Below are 12,109 nucleotides of genomic sequence, written 5' to 3'. Positions count from 1 at the left end.
TGTGGAACCTTTTGTTTGTATCTGGGGGAAGGGACAACCAGTATGGATTTATATTAGTTGCTGACTTCACCTATTTCTTACACATTTAGGAGCATTATAAGCAATTCAGTGTAATTGTTTTCAACTATTTAAGTTGAGAGGTTACTCCATTTACATGCTTTCAACTGTTAACTGTTTATTATAAGTTTAGAAGTTATATTTTACCTTTATATATTTTTATATAATTTGTAAGTTTGCATTTATAAAACACACTGCTTCAGCTGAAGTTTGAAAGTTGTGTTGCATGACTGTAAAACCATAGGACTGAACTGCATTGATGCTGAGAGGAAAACTGGCTTGTAGTAACTAGATGCTCACAAGAAGGAATGAACAGACGAGTACTTGCTTGAATTAACTGCTTGAAGATTTTTTGCTACTGACCACATTGCAGAAGTCAGTTGCTTGAGATGGGATGGGAGAAAAGCATGCTCTTCTGTAGCAGCCTTAGCTCTGTCACAAATGGGAGTAAATTTCTGTTGGCCATAAAAATTGCCCCTGTTAAGGGAGCAGAGAAGGGGAATTTGTACCCTATCCTGAGAAGAACAAAAAGGCATGGTGTTTTTAAGTGGTGATGATTTACAAAGCTAAAGCTTCTGACAGCCACTCATTTTCTGCAAGCATGGAAGATGTATGGAATTGACAAGGAATCTAGGGGCTGTTATAGCAAAAAGCCACCAGTGCTTTTTTTGGGGGGCGGGGGGGAGTGAGTGCCAGGGGGAATGTGCTGTGACTTACTATAGTCACATGTACATATCTGGTTTTTTGCTCCTGCTGGTTTGGCCTGGCTTACATGCCAGTCTTATACTGTACATTATGTTCAGAATCTGGTACTTTCAACGAGAAGCTAGAACAAAACTGAAGTTTCTTCACGTTCTGGCTGGCTTTTTGTCATAAGCTTTGTGCATACATAATCCTTTTGTTGCCAATTAGAAATAAGTGGTGTTTTGTTGTTTTGTGGGGTTTTTTGGGGTTGTGGGTTTTTTTTTTTTGGGGGGGGGAGGGGGTGAGAAGTCCCTGATGCTATTTTATCCTACTAGAATTTGAAAATTATATAGTACAGAACCTAACAGGAGGGCTTACTTCTAGAGCATGTGCTTTACAAGGTTATTCTTTCACAGGTTTCAGTTTTACTTGTGAGTGACTAATTTGCCAAGCTTTTGTGTTGAATTCCCATTGCTTTTATTGGTTGCATTTTGCATTTTTGTAACCAAAGAAAACACTTAATTGTCTTTTACAGCTGTTACATGTAATGTAAAACTATTGATACAGAAAAATGAGACCAAGGTGCAGTTTACCCTGTACTCCTGGTTTAGCATAGGGTATAAACCATAGTTACAGAAGAGTAAATTTGGAGTGACAAATCCTCTAAGCATGACTTAAGACTTGTCTCTCTTATTTATACTTAAAATGAGAAGCTCCAGGAATTTGGGCAGTCATTTAAGAAAGATTAACACTTCCCCCTCAAGTCTTATACCTGTGTGTTTCTGTTGACTTTAATCATTCAGATTTATTCTTGTCCAAGATCAGACTCAGCAGTGACTTACGGTAGATGACTGCCAGAACACTTACTGATAAGCTAAAATAACGAGACTGTCTGAAGTCCCTAGCAGGCAGCGAGTGCTCCATTCCCTGCTCCAGAGATGTCTCCTTTCCACTGTTACACTTTCTGTGACACAGTTCATTGTGGTGTTGGCTAGTTGAAGAGCCTTCAACTGCAATATTTATATATTGGTTAGAAGGACACAGATTAGTTTTAGGCTCAATGACATGCATTTAAGTTAGGAAAGCTATTACTGCCGTAAGAGTTACCTGTGACTGTTAAGAGCATTAAATCTGTTCTTGGGAAGAAAGGAGAACCTCTTATCAGGCTCTAAGTTACAGTTAAACTGAATCTGAATGAAAAAATGTGCATTAAAACAACTTGGAAATATCAGAAGGCAATTCTGGGCATTTAAGGATTTGGATTTTTTTAAAGTAGTCGTTCTGAGTGAGGACACCCCAATGTGCCTGCATTTTTCTCCAAGTTGTTGGCAGTAGGGTATTGCTTTTGTAAATACTGATGCCTGAGATAGCAACTCCTCTTGGACTTTCTTTTGACATTACTCATTGTCCTACATTTTCCTTGGGTTGGTTTGGTTGGGTTTGCTTTGGTTTCCCCCCCCTCCTAAATCATGTTTCTCTTGTGTTTTACCTCCCTTTTGTCTTGTCTGTTCTGATATTCTTTCATTCAAACTGAATCCAGTGAGCAAAGCGCTGCTCTCAGTCTTTGCTGCTCCGCATCTGTTATACCTCCACTTAAGGCAATTTGCCCGATATGGGGCATTTGCTTTGGGGATGGAAGAGTGGAGCAGAGGTAAAGAGGAATATATGATCTTGCTGCACAGTATAACATCATGAGGGAAGTATTGCACGGGTTCTGTTACTTGTTATACATACTGTGTGTACTGTTTTTGCATGTGTGGAGGGGTATAATTTGCCTATTGCTCTTCCACTGTTGTGTAGGAGGAGATAGGGGAGAAAGGAAGACTAACAGGTTTTAGTTGGATATCTTAATAAATTTGTTTGCTGATACGATATTTATGATTTGTCTATATTTAATGTTCCTCCCCCAGAATCACTGGGCTTTCTTCTGCCATATTATGGCAATGTAACTTTAACAGTATGCAGTGGTGATTTATTTTAATACGGTACTGAAATCTCCGTTTGTAAATAATCCAGGCTGCTGCTGTGTAAGTAGCTGATGAAATGTCTTTACTGGGTCTGCTGCGTATGAAAGAAACCACAACATTAGGCAATAAAAACTACTAACAGAATGTTACGAAACCGAGACCATGACAAAAAAGCAGCATGTTGTGGATCTATCATTTTTATTCTTGGGACAGATTTTATTATTTTTGGAACTATTACAAGACTTATGTTAAATATTGTGGATGATAAGAGGAAACAGACTCTTGGCGAACATGGAAAACCAATTACAGCATATTACCCTATTCCCCTTCCAATAAAGGAGGGGCGAAGCTGAAAGTTTATTCTTCGCTTAGCAGCTGAAGCAGGGCTGGGGGGGAGGAGTGTTCCTGCTTTAGGATTGGCTTGAGGAAAGAGACTGTTGCTGTAGCAATCTTACCGCAGGCAATCCAAGCTGGCCAAGGCAAAACAAGCGTGCTCCACAATCAGTTTTGCCCCCCTCTAAAAAAAAGTACACTGTTGTCACAGGAGTTCCGATTAATCACTATTCTGTACTATCAGGTAACACTGTTCACTTAAAAATAAATTTTAAAAAATTCTGTTTGATTGCAACCTTCAGTACTGCAAATATGCCTGTCATGGTGACAAGTATTTCTGAAAACGTGTTTTGACAAATACACTGGAACATGTGTCTGATGCTCAGACACAGGATTTAACTGCTACATCCCGTGGCTCTGTGTGACATGGAGGTGAAACAAGGTGGAGCAAAAATCTACTTGGAAGCTTATTTAGAGTCCAGTCTACTACAATGTGTGTACGTACATTTGAAGTCCTGTCCCAAATTACAGTTCTTGTAAAATTGTCTGTGGCAACATAAGTGTAGGTGAATCAGTGCATCGGTATGTTTTAGGGTGGGTTGTGGGTCTCTTGGGGTTTTTTTTCCTCCCCACAGCATAGTTACGATTTTTAGAATTCCTTCTTTAAATCGTCAGAGATACAAATGTTTATATTAGCCAGAATCTTGTTGATGGTTGGGACTGTGGTACGTTGGGTGTAAATCATAGCAGGATCTAATTAACCTTGCTTAAGTGAAGTCCAGTATCACCTATCCAGCTAACTGGAAACTGATTGTTTACTTTTCTTGGACTTAGGATCTTCTTGCCTGCCAGTATTTTATGTCTTAGGTGAGAGAACAGCTCAAAATTGACCAAGGTACAATTTTAAGAATTGTCAGTTTAACATTGTCCAAATTAAAACAGTTAAGTAAGCAGTACATTTTTTGGTGAAGGAAATGTCTGAAATAATGTCACTTACAAGAGAGTTAAATAACAAGGGTCCTCAGGAAGACAAAACCCATGGGGTTGCTTGCAGTCTTCCATGAAGATGATGCAGGGAGCGGCTGTTGGTGGCAGCTGAACAGTGTCACCTGCGCCTGGGAAGGTGTTTCTGCTCAGGAACCTCAGCCGCAGGCTGGCAGTCGTGACAACTTCTACATTTGGTCATCCTATTGCCAGGCGTACATTGGTAATGCAAAGAGCAGAGCTGAGGCAGTGTCCAGAATTTGAGGACATGTACAGGTGGGTTTTTAGGAGTCCAAAACTCACATATACAGTTTCTCCCATCGCTACTGCCACAGAGCAGAAATGAGGTTTCTCACATACAGCATGTGTAGTACTGTAATCCTGTCTGGGATGTCTTTCTATAAAGCCATGTAACTTCAGAGAAATGGGCACCTTACCACTGATGAACGTCTGATGTATGTTATGTCACAGCACTGGCCTGCGGGACTGACCACCATGCATGATAAATTAATACTCTGGCATTTTCTCTGGTTTCCTATCCAAGGCTAAATCTATTTCCTTTCCAGTTTTCAGCACTCCATGTCTTGTTTCTTGTGTGTTTTCTCCCATCTTCTGCATCTTACTTCTTTTCCTTTTTGTTACTTCTCCCACCTTTTCCTTTCCTACTTGGAGTCCGGGGGTGGCTGTCTAGGGGGAGTGATCCAGGAAAAGGAGCAGCATATTTACAGTTCCCTATTCTTCTGGAAGGCTATCATTAACTATTCTTGGTAAAAGAATAACGTCTCCTTTGGATGAAGCGATGTGGGGGTAGGGACCCTGGGCATGGAGCACACAGCGGTGTGTGGGGTCGGCAGGGTGGACTGGTGTTAGGCCTGCACGGGGGGCACTGGATCCACTCCCCTGGGTCATCCATGGGCAGCAGGCGGCTTCAGTTCCATCATAGCAGAAAAATGCAGTTGCCTATTAGCAATTCTTTTGGCTAAGCACCATCCAGGTGGTGGTTTTTTTGTTTGTCTTGGTCCTTTACTTTGAAGCCATACATCATTTCATTCCATCCTGCTGGCTTTCCAGTTTAATTAAATTGCTATGCATGGTGAAAAGCGGTTTTCCTTCCATGTCAAATGAACTTGTGTAACTCAACAACTTTGGAATCACTGTTGCTCAGCAAACGTAAGGAAGATCCATTCAGGATTGCGGTAGAGAAAAGCTGCCTCTGAAAGTTTGTGAGCCAAGGAATAAGCCTGCTTGCTGCAGGAAGGAGATGCCACGCTGTGCGGGAGCCAGTCTGTCCCAGCCCCGTCCTGCTCCGCAGGGGCCGAGGCGTCTCCGAGGTGCACAGAGCAGCGACGCGACGCTCCGTGCCCGGCCTTATCAGCCGCCTCTGCTGCCTGCTCCAGACTCCACCGTTGCTTGGGAAGTGCTGGCGGTCCCATGAGGTAATTCTTGCTCCCAGCGCTGTGGCCTGTCGGGACGGCCGTGTGCCCCCGCCGTAAGCCGGGGCAGAAAATGACAAAGCCAGCCGCGCGGGCCGGGCGACGGGGGAGCCGCTGGGCTCCGCTTGCTGCGCCCCTGCCGCCGTGACCGCGGGCGGAGCCGTCGTCCTCCCACCGGCCAAGCGGCCTGACCAGCCGCCCGGGGCACCGGGCCTGGCCGCTCCCAAGCCGCGGCCGCTTGCGCGCAGGTGCGCGGCACCAGCCTGCCCCGTGGCACCGGGACCCCCGCTGCGCGCCCGCGTTGCTGTGGTTTGGCGGGGGCTGACGGGGAGCGGGCTCGCACTAACGCGCCACAAACCCCTCTTAAACCGAGATCCACGCGTCTACAGGGGGCTGAGGTTACACGGGTGCAGCTCTGCCAGCTCGGAGGAGGCAGAGGCGCCCAGCGCCGGCCCGTCCCGCCGGCCGGGGCCGTGACCGACGGCGCCCAGGCTCGCCCCCGCCGCGGTGCCGCTCCCGCACGGACGCGCCGGCCGGGCCGCGGCGCGCAGGGAGCGCGGGGGCGGGGCTCCCCATTGGCCGGCGCCGCGCCCAATCAGCGCGGCCGGGCCGGCGCCGTCAGGGGAAGGAGAGCCCGGCCGGCGTGACGTCGCGCAGGGGGAGCGGCGGCCGCGGTTGCGCCTGTCGCCGCGGGAGGGGGCGGGGCGGGGGTTCCCCGGGGGGGCGGGGGGAGGGGGCGCTCGGCGGGGGGGGGGAGGGGCGGCCCGGGCCGTGCCGGTGGCTCCCGCGCAGCCCGGGAAGGGGCGGGGGGGGGAAAGTGGCCCGGCGCGCCGCGCTGCCTGAGCGCGGCCGTCACCACGGCAACCCCCGTCCCGCGGGGGGAGGGGCGCAGGTTGCGGGCGGCGGGGGCGGCGCGGGCAGGGTCCGGCCTGACACCCCCGCTGCCGCTGCGGGAGGCGTCCGGCACCGGCCGCTCGCCCCGCTGCCGCGGCCCCGAGGGGCCTCTCCGGGCAGCGCGGCCGCCTGCGGTCCGGCCCGGCCCGCGCTGTCGCGAGGGGGCGAGGCGGGAGCGGAGCCGGGCCGGGCGCTTCGGGGCCCTTCCCCCGCCTCGGCTCGGACCCTGCGGCGCTGCCCTCGCCGTGCGCGGTGCCCCGCCGGGCCGGGCCGTGCCCCGGGGCCCGCGGGCAGCTGTAGCGGCGGCACCGGGGCCGAGGGGCGCGGCGGGGGCGCCGGGAGGGAGCGCGGCCGGCCCGCGGAAGCGGAGGGTTCCCCCGCGCCGGCAGGCGGGGCACGGAGCCGAGTCGGCGCTCGGCGTGCGGGTACCCCGTGCCCGGGCGCTGCGGCGGCTGGGGCGGGCTTGTGCCCGGGCCGCTCCCGCAGCGCGCCCCGGAGCTGCCCCCGGGGCCGGGTGCGCCGGGCCCGCAGGCGCCGCGGGCAGGCCCCCCGGCGGGCAGCGCGCTGCCCCGACCGCCAGCGCCGAGCCGCGCTGCTGGGCAGCTGCGAGGGGATGCGGCAGGCGTGTGAAGTGACTTCAGCAGCGGCACTATTCACCGCAGCCTAGGGCTGGGTCACTGCTTGTGGTCACTGCGAGGGCAGCCCAGCCGGTCCCCCCCGCCCCTGCTGAACCTGCCTGCAGCACATCCCTGAATCCCTCCTCTGACACAGCTCCAGCCGAAGCGGGGCTGACCTGTGTGCCGCGGTACCTAGCCAGCTCTGTGACTGGCTATTTACAGTAAAGACATAATATAGCTATTCTGCTCAGAAAAATAATCTTAAAATGGAGGGGTGTCACTTCTTTCACTGGATTTTATTATTTACAATGCTGTCTCCAAAATAATTTCGACTTCTTCTGTTAAAAAAGTTACTGCAGTGGAGGAAAAACTTTCACTTTATTCTTTGTTCCTGGCAAAATGAAGGTGAGAGAGGAGGCAGTGAAGGTAAATATTTTGATTTTGAAGTGGTTACACAATTGAACTTTCATGCCTGTAAATTTTTTCACATTAGCAACAAATAAACAGTTTTGCTGTCACCTGTTTCATTTGTGAATGCAGCAAGAATCTGTCTGGATTGTATACCCCTGCACATGCCTTCTGTACTGATCCTGGCTTTAATTTTAGTGTAAACTAGACTAGCATGATCTAGATGAAAAAAAAGGTAGAGAAAATGGAAATTCCCCATAAAGTCAACTTTTTATTAAAGTCTTCTGTGGATGATTCCGTACTAAATGCGATGCTTAGGCAGTAAAGTTTTATCTTACATAGATAACATTTTCTTTTTGCTCTAAATCTTAAAACTCGATGAAGTGCTTAAAAGTTGACAGTGGGCAAAGTTGGTATTTGCCCGGACAACTCCTTCAGTCTTAATTTGCTTTTTGGATGGGTAGAGTAGACCACAGGCATGTCTGGACATTTGGCTCTTCTGAGCAGTTTGTCATTGAGGAGGCAAATAACTAAACTGTAAACTCAAAGCAAAACCATTTCAGTGCTCACAGAGGAACTCCTCTTCTCCTTTTTTGATGCCTTCACATCCCTAGTTTAGGTGGGTTTTAATAAACAGAGAAACATATTGTATGCAGTGCATACTTGTAGGTACACACTAATAGTATGTATACATTGAAATACTATTTAGTAGGAAGACAAGCAGCATCTGAAAAGTGCATAAGCTTAATTGATTCCAGGCACAACTGGCCTGGATTTTGTTTCCTCTTATTCCAACTTTCTGACCTTGTAAAAATTATCTTGATTGTGTTATACTAAAACAAGGCCATGATCTTGCAAAAACTACCATGTGTGCTGGTGCTGAAAAGTACTGAGTCAAGCACTGGGTACAGAACAAATGTCGGCAACATTAGGCCCCAAGTTTGTTCGTTTTCCTTTGCTTATATCTAGTCATGGTGAAGCAATAGTCTCACTTCTGCTAAAAGCTGAATCTGGGTTTTCATTTTTAAAGGAGGTGAAAAATGTGTAGTAAAACTTAGGATTTGAGGTGGATGGTAGGTTTTAAGTTCTTAGAGCAGTTTAAGCTACTGGGATTTTACGGCATTTAGACTAGGGGAGAGAACAGTGAGGGTTTAAAAATATGTATTGCCTGTAATTTTTTCAGTACTCGTGTGTCTGTGTGTGTGTGTAGTGGTAACTTTTGTTTTTCAGAAGATTATTTCTAGGAATTGGTAGGAAAGTTTAAGGACTTACTGGCTTTGATTATAACCCTTACGATACTATTATACCTTTGTATAAACATGTAAAAAAGACCAAGGACAGCACAAAGTGTTAGATGTGCTGCTGTCTTTGGCGCTGGAGAACTTCTGAGTATAATTATATTTTCTGCTTGACAAAAATCCAAGGCCCAGGTACAGTGATCCTTTTATTGCAATAACTGCTGCTGCTCTGTTTGGGAATCTGCAACTTGCTAGCCTTAAATCTCTGTGAAGAGTTGTGACAAAAAAGTCTTTCCAGCGTGCTGAACTGAACAGATGATCCCTCTCTTTATTTCTCTGAAGGCTGTCCTTTTGTTTTTTCCAGGATCAAGAATAAACTATGTATTTGTGCCTTTGTCAGCAAGGCTCCCATGGGGCAATCCTTATAAGCACTGGGATTGCCTGTTTGGTAGCAAAGAGGCTTATAAAAAGCAACTCCAGGTGGAAGTCGGCCTTTTCCTGCTCCTCCCTCCGTCCTGCTGCAATTCCCTTTCATCCAGGCCCTGAGAACCGCCTGCCTTTCAGACTATGCTGCAAATGTAAGAGAGTTGTGACTTGACAAAGGTACTAGAACATCTACCTTTATTTATGTTCGTTGGTTGATGTTCTGGGGAGTTTCCTTGTGTACAATGTAGCACATCAACTTACCATAGTCATACAACAGCAAATGTAGCTTAAAAAATCAGGACTACCTCTAAAGAAAACCAGCAGCTTTCATGCATTATTAAACTTGGTTTCTAAGAAGTTGGCATCGATATGGCTGCCATCGTGTCTGGGCTTTTTAGCCCCCTCATCAACGCTTCTTACCTCCCTACAGAATGCAAGGTGAACATGGTATGTGTTATATTATTTATTAAATAAAAAACCTGACAGCGTGTGCAGTGCTCTGACTCAAAAGTCATGTTGGTGACCTACTATGCCAAAGATGAAACAATGAATATTAGTGCTAACGCTGTATCTGTTGTCTTTATCTTCTAGCAACTGTTTTACAACTTTTCTGTTAAGCTGGAGACAAGCTTCAGGTAAGAACCCTGCCGCCTTAGAGACATGATCTAATCTGTGCTCTCAGTGCAAAAAATACAGCATGTTCTGGCTTGCTTTTTTTAAGAGAGAAAACAATTGGTCCATTGCTTACAAGTTGTGCCATTCCGCACAGCGCTACCTAAGTGTGGAGCCTACGAAGTGTGACCTGTGGAGTTACATCCCCTCCCTCCTCTGCAACCGCAGGATGAAGACACGAGCTCTTTCTGCCTTAACTGAAATAAGCAAGTTCTATTCATCTGCCAAGAACCTACAAGTAAATATAACGATTGTGTAAGTTGTTTGCAATACCCAAAGTACAAACAAACTTGTGTATAGGAAAGGTGAGTTTCTGGCAGGTTTCCAGGGGAGTTCCCTCGGTGCTGCAGAGCTGAGGCATTCCTCCTTCCGGATAAGACAAATCTTAGGTATTTGTGCAAGACAGAAACAGAAAAGGTGCAAAATGGAGAGATACAGAATGAGGTGTCTGCTGGCGGTGGTGATGCTTTTAACACTGACCTGTGGCTCAAGATTTATTTCTTCACGATTGGCATTCAGTGGTTTTCAACACCTCTGCTTTCAAAGCATGTCAGCACAAATGACAGCTATGCAGCATCTCGTGGAATCAGATCTAACCAGTCTCCTATGAAACGTATGCATGTAGTGAGGTGTTCCTGTATCTGTGAGTTAGTATTATCAGGGTACATCTTCTTAAATTCAGGTTTGAATTTAATACTTGTCAGGTTCAATTAATGGTGTGTTGTTTTAAATACTTTGATGATCAAACTCTGCTTAGCCAAGCAGTTTTATTCTTGCAGTGAAGTGCCGCACAAGGGACATGCATTTGGCTGGATTGTGAGAAACTGTGAAGATCATACAAGTAAGTTTAAGTCCTTACGTGTTTGCTGAATCTATCTCATGCTTTTTGAATGTCTCAGTACCCACAATAATTAATGTAGGCTATGGTGTGAGTATGTCCTCCTTTTCCTCCATGGTGTGCTGTGTCCATAGAATACTGATTTGTATTCATTTGGCCCTTCTCTTAAAGTGCTCTGTGCCAGTGACATGAAGACCAGAGCCGACAACTTTGCTACTCTGTCACAGCGGAACTCTTCCATAAGTTTTAAACTTCACTGTGTGAGAGACCATTTTCCTCAGGGTTAGGTCTGAAATAGTGGAGGGAACAATTTATTCTGCTTTATATAAACATACAGTATGACCCTATAACCTTCTGAAAACAAATTTTCCCTGCAAGCCCTTCCGGAGCGAGAAAGGACAATATAGAGGGGGGGAAAGAGACAAAAGAGGTGTCGCCAATTACTCTGCTGTAAGGCACGAAGATACTACTGTGATAAATTCGATGTAAGAAAACACAAAGAATAATATGGATTGATGTAATGCAGAGCATGTTTATGAAACATCTCAATTACACCAAGCTGGGAGGATGGTGACCACTATGGATGATCAGTTCAGAAATGAAAATGAACTTAATAAAAGCAAAAGTGAAAACAATCATCAGTTTCTCGGAGAAATCGGGGCAGATGGTTATAGGGAGTTTGTAGAGAATAACAAAATAGCAATGGACAATGCAACGGTTTTGCAAAATGCAATGCTCTCTTAGGATTTATCAATAGGTGGCATATGTAAGTCATAGAGAAAGATGTAAAGATGACTCCTCTATGTGCCGGTGAGGCCTCAGCTGCAGTATTGCCATTGGTTTCATGTTCTGTGCTGAAAAATCAAGTACAGGGCAGGACAAGAAAAATTAAGGCATGTAGAATATAAAAGGAAATGGTGAAGGAAGGGAGGATGTTGAGCCTGACAATTTTTAGAGGGAATTGGATACGTTTTCCAATGTGTAAAAGGTTAGGAGAGGTTTGATCAACTGGTTTTGAATGCTGGGGGAAAGATGAGATAAGTCAGATCTTGTACAGATGGAAAATGTCTCAGACTGGATATTGGGAGGGTGGGAAAATGATTTAAATTGGATATTAGGAGAGTGGGGGGAGATGCAACAACAGCTTTTAGACTGTGACAGTCAAATACCAGAACAAGCTACTTAGGAAGTTAGAGTATCTGCTTCACGGAGGGTTTCTGAGAACAGGTTAGACAAACATCTGTTGGGGATTGTCTGGGGCTACTTTATCCTGTCTTTGTGCGGCCAGGGGGGACCAGATGGTCTCTTCAGATTCCTCTCAGGCCTCTTCCTAGAAGTTTACCAAGCAGGGAGGGGAGTGGACCTGAGTTTAATGAGAAAACAGTATCATCCTATTAGTTGATCCTCTTTCAGAGTAGAAAAAGAACCAGGGAGAAACCACATCTAACTTAACTATATAAGTAAATAGATATTTTTTTCTTTAGTTTGTTGCTGACTTGCAATTTTATGAAGCATTTACCAAAAAAATATAACTGTAAAGTTATAAACCTGAGCACGT

The 12,109-nt window shown here is 46.4% G+C and overlaps 1 long non-coding RNA gene across 1 annotated transcript; it reads left to right on the top strand.

Moving 5' to 3' along the window:
- Nucleotides 1–6,283: 6,283 nt before the first annotated feature.
- LOC308060613 lies at nucleotides 6,284–11,186 on the top strand. Its single transcript, XR_013926812.1, has 2 exons — nucleotides 6,284–9,676; nucleotides 9,763–11,186. It is a non-coding gene; the product is annotated as an uncharacterized lncRNA (long non-coding RNA).
- Nucleotides 11,187–12,109: the final 923 nt, after the last annotated feature.

The sequence above is a fragment of the Falco punctatus genome (genome assembly GCF_963210335.1).
Source record: "Falco punctatus genome assembly, chromosome: 3".
Lineage (NCBI taxonomy): Eukaryota > Metazoa > Chordata > Aves > Falconiformes > Falconidae > Falco > Falco punctatus.
This window is presented reverse-complemented; position numbering and strand designations above follow the sequence as displayed.